General features: G+C 53.4%; 1 pseudogene; it reads left to right on the plus strand.

The window, feature by feature from the left end:
• Positions 1-474: 474 nt before the first annotated feature.
• On the plus strand, positions 475-2,760 carry LOC133053504 (testis-specific Y-encoded protein 1-like; annotated as a pseudogene).
• Positions 2,761-6,722: the final 3,962 nt, after the last annotated feature.

Here is a 6,722-nt window from a genome sequence, read left to right on the forward strand (position 1 = left end):
GGTCCCATGGGACACAGCAGTGTGCTCTTTGGATTGCAGAGCGAGAACACATGGCTTGAAATTCCAGAGGCCAATTCAATGCCAGCGCCTGCAGGAACGCCAGATGCAATAGCCCTGCCCTCCCTGAAGCCGAGTGTGGCCAGGTGGGGGCGCTGGAGCCCAGGAAGCGGGGAAGCCGCCCTCTGCTCTAGGGGCGTTTCCCTCAGGGTGCCGCCCACTACCCTCTCTGCCATTGGTCTCGATTTGACCCAGCAGCCTGAGCCTGTCTCACAGCCTAGGGGTCCCGCGTGTTGGGCTGATCTCCGAGCACCCTCTCCTGGCCTCTCCGGAACGCCTTTCTTCAGCCTCAGGCCACCCGCCACACAGCAGGCCCCACCTCCTGACCATTCCGCTCTCACCCCGCCCTAAAGAGCTAGCCAGCCACACCCGGTTACCTCAGCCGGGCCGCCATTGCGCACCACTTGCTGTGCTATTATGTCCGGTCCCTTCGCATCTGCCCCAGCTCGGGGTCACAGCCATGTCCCAGAGGAGCGTGAGAGGCGGCCAGAGGAAGGTGGGAGCGTCCCGGGACTCCGGACCTTCTTAGCTGGGAGCCCGGGTGCTCAGGGGGCAGTGGCCAGGGGCCTGCCATCGCGATGCCGTGCACGGCTGGGGCTTTGCAGCCACCAGGTGGCACAGCAGGCGAAGAGGTCACCCTCTACATGGTGGAGGCGGTGGGGCACGGGGGGGGGGGGGGGGCCCTGGTGGACGGAGACGAGGCGGGGATCAGGTGAGTGTGCCAGCTGCTGGTGGAAGGAGTTATGGAGGAGGTGGAGTTTGTGGTGGATGAGGAGCGGGATCGGGGTCCTCCCAGGAGCTGAAGGAGAAGACGCTGGGGGAGCCGGGCCTGGAAAGACCTGGAGGCCCGAGTGAGCGGCCAGCGCCAAATGTGCTACAGGCACTGACCGCCCTGCAGCTGGAAGTGAGCTCCCTGCATGAGGAAAACCGCCGGGCCTCCGTTCGCTTCATGCGCATGAACCATCTGAGGAGGAAGCGTCACTTGGCTCGGAGAAGCGCCATCCTCCAGGGCATCCATGGCTTCTGGGCCAAAGCTGTATCCTTCCTGCTCCTCCTAGGTGTTTGCCTGTCGGGAAGAGGAGGAGGAGGTGGAGCAGAAACAGGAGCATGTGCAGGGGAGGGTGCGGGTGTGTGGCGAGGGCAGAGGTAGGGTGCTGCAGGCCGCTGACAGAAGTGTGGTCCTGGGCATTGGCAGGTTCCAAAGGCACAGCCGAGTAGTATGTGGTCAGAGCCACACCTGTAAGTGTCACAGCCATGACTCGGAGTTTCCCCTTCAGGCCTGCGTCTGAGGAGGATCAGTACCCAGGGCCTCTAGGTCAGGATGACCAGAGATAGTACACTAGAGCAGCAACTGCAGACGTTTATTGTTGTAAATGTGGATGACCCCTGGAAATAGCTGAGACATGGGAGTCTCTCTCTCTCACACACACACACACACACACACACACACTCACACACACACACACACAGAGACCGTAGAGAAATACACACATTCAGACACATATAGAAACACACACACACCCCAGTTTCTTTCAGATAAGGTAGTCACAAGGACTGCAAATCCTAACCATGTTACCAGTGACATGCTACCCAGCAAACACGGCCCAGGAGGCAGGCAGGAGAGTTGAGAAATACCCCTGCTTTTGGGTTACAGACCACCTGAGCTGCAGAACAGCACAGGGAACCCAGAGCCACGAGCAGGTCTGATGGTATGGCAGGGCCTGAAGATGTGAGTCGTGGTCGGCCAAGCATGAGTGCCCAGCATCCTTGCAGATGCCTGTTCCAGTGTCCTTCTCCAGGCCAGACTAGGGCTGTTGCCCCTGGCTCTTCTTGGCCCGGCATATGGCCTGAATGTCTCCTTGACCTAAAGCAGATTATGAACCACCCTCAAGTGTCAATCATAATCATCGCCCAGGATGAAGACTTTCTTGGGTACATGATCGACTTCAAGGTCAGTGAGGGAGGCTGAGGATGGGTGGGTATGGCACTTGACAGGGAGGTGGGGGATGGTGTTATCCATGGGCCTGTACTGTGAGACTTTGCAGAGGCATCACGGAGGCTGTTAAGGCCCGCCTGGGAGGCAAGCAGAGGCCCCTCGATGCTTGCACCTTTTCCCTCCTCCCCGTGCTGGCAGGTGCACGTGCGGAGCCATCCCCGGTCCCACTGCAAGCTGATCTTCTCCTTTCGGGACAACCCGTACTTCTGGAACAAGGTGATTGTTAAGGAATATTACCTTGACATCACTGGTAAACGTGGCTCCCAGGGTGGTGAGTGTGGGTACGCAAGGCAATACCTCTCTGGTGGGGGTGTGGGTGGATGCTTCAGCTGCCGCATCCGCCCCTGTCTCCCCTGTCTTTCTACAGGGTATAAGGCACATCATTCCACACCAGTCCACTGGTTCTGGGACTTTGAACGGGGAGCACCCAGCCGCAGGCTGGACACCAGGAGCCTGAACTTTCTCAATCGGCTGTCAGGCCACAACTGCCCAGAATCGAACAGGATTGCTGAGGTGGGTTTGGTTTGGGCCTGTGCACAGTTGGTGATTGATGTTGGAGCTCTTGGCTTCTCACAGGAGGGTTAGGGGCCTGGTCAGCCCCGGGGAGACCTTGCTTTTATTGCCATCAGATCATTGGCCAGAACGTGTGGGGCGATCCCCTGAAGTACTACCCCAGGGAGGAAATTTGTGCCATGAGGGGCAGCTGACAGAAACACAGGTGGTGAGGGGGTCTGCAGCAGGGCCCTGAGGGGACATCCGTGTAGAGGCTGGGGCACTGTCCTTTCCCAGATGGGGATCCTCAGGCTCATGCAAGCTGGCTGCGGAGCCTGGGTTTGGGTCATGCACGTAGCAGGTGACGTGCTGAGACTGGAGTCTTGGGGACTCGGTGTGGCCGTGAGTGAAGGAAGTCTCCCTCCAAGCAGCTGTGGGTGCAATGCCAGAATCCTCGGTGATTCTGCTCGAGGCAGGGTGAATGCCGTCTGTTTGTCAGAATCATCCTTCGGTCAATCGCGCTATCCCCGGCCTTCTGCTGCTCAGAAAGTTTGAGATTGTCTGGGTCCTTGCTTCCCGCCACTGCTCCTGGGATAGCCTATGACTGGAAGGGCATCCTCTCTGGGATCCCAGTGCACTTAGGTGCTGACTTTGGGGTCATTTGTGAATTTCCACATCCACCACTCGCCGTCTCACTGCCACCACGCAGGCCGCGCTGGGACCGGCTTCAGGCCAGCTTGGGAAAATACGGAAGAGCTGCGGGACGAGGTGGACAGGGGGCCCCAAGGGAAGGACATGGTGCCTACTGACGCCATTTCCCACATTGCTGGGCACGGGCGTCTTCAGCTACTGAGAGAGCTGTGTTCCCTGTTTGCGTTTGTGTCCCCATGCCCAGCATGTGTGTGTATATACACACGTGGTCTTGTGTCACCTGTGTTAATATGGATCTGTGTGTGTGTGTGTGTGTTTCTCGCCCAAGGCAGACACACAGATGAAGGTGTCAGGAGAGGAACTGCCAAGAGACGAGAAGAGGAGGCAGGAGGCCTCCCCAGACTGAGGGTCATTGGTCGACGTATCTCTGCAGTGACCCTGTCCAGGATGGGAAAGAGGAAAGGATCAGTCAGTTCAGTCAGTCAATTCATTTGCTCAGTCGTGTTTGACTCTTTGCCACCCCATGAATCACAGCATGCCAGGCCTCCCTTTCTATTACAAACTCCCGGAGTTTGAGAAAGGATGGCCAGTGATAATTCAGACTGTGGCTCACAAGTCTGCAATTAGACCAAAGACAAAAAACACCACCATTTCTATCATGTTATTTTGTGTGTTTTTAGTAGGTGGAGGATTGGATGGTCGGAGGATTCAACCAGGGCAAATCAGATGGGGTCGGGCTTTGAAACCACTCCTTGTGGACCGCTCAGTCAGTGGCAGTGTGGACCAGTCAATGGATATGTTGGACGTGGCTACGGCAGGGCCTGGGGTTCTGAGGAGACTAAGGTCCTGTGGAGAAGGGCAGAGACCCGAAGGAATAGGAGGCACAGAGTGCCTGCAGCCCTGGAAACTTGTTCCACACACCTGAGAAGGATACACGGGAGAAGTCCTGGACCAGTGCTGCCCAGGTTCAGCCCATCAGGCAGCACGCTCCCTACCGAAGGAGCACACACTGGCACGATATGACACAGAATGTCAGCTGTGCTGAGGTAGGCTGTCCGTGCAAAACTACAGGCATCCTAGCAGAGACAGGGTGTGCGCATGGCATGCCACCGGGCACTTGCAACCTCCCTGGCAGTGCAGAAAGGCAAGGAGAGTTCAGGTGTGTGGTGTACGTGTGTGTCCCTCTGCCGGCGTGTGCCTGAGAAGAGGCAGGGAAGTGTGAGGATGCAAGGATGGTAGGCTGGCTGCTTGTCCCAAGGGATCTTCGGACAGTGGGAGACAGGGAGGTCCCAGGGGTATGTTCAGAGCCTGCTGGTTTTCAGGGTCCCGGGGCTCGACATTAGTGGTTCTGACAAGATATGCCATGGCTCGTGCTGAAAGTCCTGATGTGAATTCCTTCCCTCCTCTGCAGTCTTGTCCCTGGCTGTAAGGCCAGAGTGGCGAAGGTGATGGTCTGACCTTGAGGGTGGATTCTGGCAGTCTTGCTGGTGCAGAATCTCTGATTTTGTCTTAGGGGATCTGAACCAAGCGACACTCCGAGGGACCCTGCATTCCAGGTGACCGTTTTCGATGACCCTGGGCCCAAGCAGGGACTGCCTTCCTTGGCGCGTGTGTTGGGTAGGCAAGCAGGGGTGCCTGGCTTTAGGGAGTCTTGCAGACAGGATTGAAAGGTCAAAGTATTCATCATTCAGACATGTCTGACTGTGACCACATGGACTGTAGCCATCTAGCCTCCTCTATCCATGGGATTCTGCAGGCAAGAATACTGGACTAGGTTACCATTCCCTTCTCCAGGGGATCTTCCCGATCCAGAGATGAACCCAGTTCTCCTGCACTGCATGCAGATTCTTTACCATCTAAGCCACCAGGGAAAATCCCAGACAAGACAGAGAGGTCTAAATCTACAATGCAGACAGAAGTTGGTCAGGTTTAAACTAGCTTAAAGTTGCTCTCCCTGGAAGCACAGGTCATACACAAGCAGGGTCTCTCATCCCTGGACAGGGGCCTCACCCTCATGTGGGAACTAGAAAGTAACTTTCTTAAAGAAAAAATCACCACTGGGTCCCACATGTCACCCACATCAGGAAACCGAAAGAATCTTTGACATTAAACATTTTAACAGGCAAAACCAAACTGTTACCAGTATCTTTTGTCATGTGGTGGTCAGGATCCAGGGAAGATCCAGGGATTTCTTAAAGTTGAGTCCATTGTCTTGTAAAGACAGATAGAAAGTTCCCTGATTCCTTCTTCCATGCTTCTAGCAGGAGGCAGCCACACTAGAGGCCTTCTAGAAAAGGATATTCTTGATCAGAATAAGAATTGTTGAAATGGAAAGCATACTAGTTAGTATTTGCCAACCTAAACTACTCTTAAAAGCTTTGCCCCCAGATCTTTGCAGTCCCCACTGGTTCCTTTGTGTTTAGATTGTCAGGGTAGAAACAATCCATTGTTTCAAATTGGTTTCTTTTAATTCTGTTATTTGCTATTATATGAATGAAAGGTCACACTTGGAAAAATACATAAGAAAATTCTTGCAAAAAAAATTGAGTCAAGGAGCCCATAAGCTGTATGAATTCTGCCTTCTAACAATTTAAATTTCAAAGACTGAGGGACGAAATGCTTGGATAGCACCACCAACACAATAAACATGAGTCTGAGCAAACTCTGGCAGATGGTGAAGGACAGGGAAGCCCAGCATGCTGCAGTCTATGGGCTTGCAGAGAGTTGGACACGACTGAGCAACTGAACCACATCAAGCTTCAATTTTCTGCCTGGAGAAACCTGATAAAATAGGCACCTTGATTTTGTCACTTCTCTGTTTAAACTCTGCTAAAATGAAATTGATATTCATATAACATATAAGAGTTTCTGAGTTTTGAGATGTCACACCAAGGTAACAGGTGCTGGTGAGAATAGAACGCTGCTGGTGGGCAAAATGTTCTTCAAATATAGCTCTGTTTCAAACTGGATTGAAATACAACACTACATGGGTACATGAAGTATGAATCAAGAGCCTAAATATAGCAGACAATATGTAAAAGCAAATTTGGTATCCCATATGTGAGAGTAAAAACTACTGGTTTTTGCAGTAGTCATGTATGGATGTGAGAGTAGGACCACAAAGAAGGCAGAGCACTGAAGAACTAATGCTTTTGACCTGTGGTGCTAGAGAAGACTCTTGAGAGTCCCTGGGTCTGCGAGGAGATCAAACCAGTGAATGCTAAAGGAAATCAGTCCTGAACATTCATAGGAACGACTGACGCTGAAACCAAAGCTCCAATCCTTTGGCCCCATGATGTGAAGAGCTGACCCACTAGAAAACACCCTGATGCTGGGAAAGACTGAAGGCAAATGGAGAAGGGGATGACAGAGGATGAGATGGTTGGATGGCATCACTGATTCAACGAACAGCAGTTTGAACAATCTCCAGGAGTTGGTGATGAGCAGGGATTCCTAGTGTGCTGCAGTCCATGGGGTCACAAAGAGTCAGACACAACTTAGCCACTGAGCAGCAACTACAACAACA

Source organism: Dama dama, chromosome Y, assembly GCF_033118175.1.
Source record: "Dama dama isolate Ldn47 chromosome Y, ASM3311817v1, whole genome shotgun sequence".
Classification (NCBI taxonomy): domain Eukaryota; kingdom Metazoa; phylum Chordata; class Mammalia; order Artiodactyla; family Cervidae; genus Dama; species Dama dama.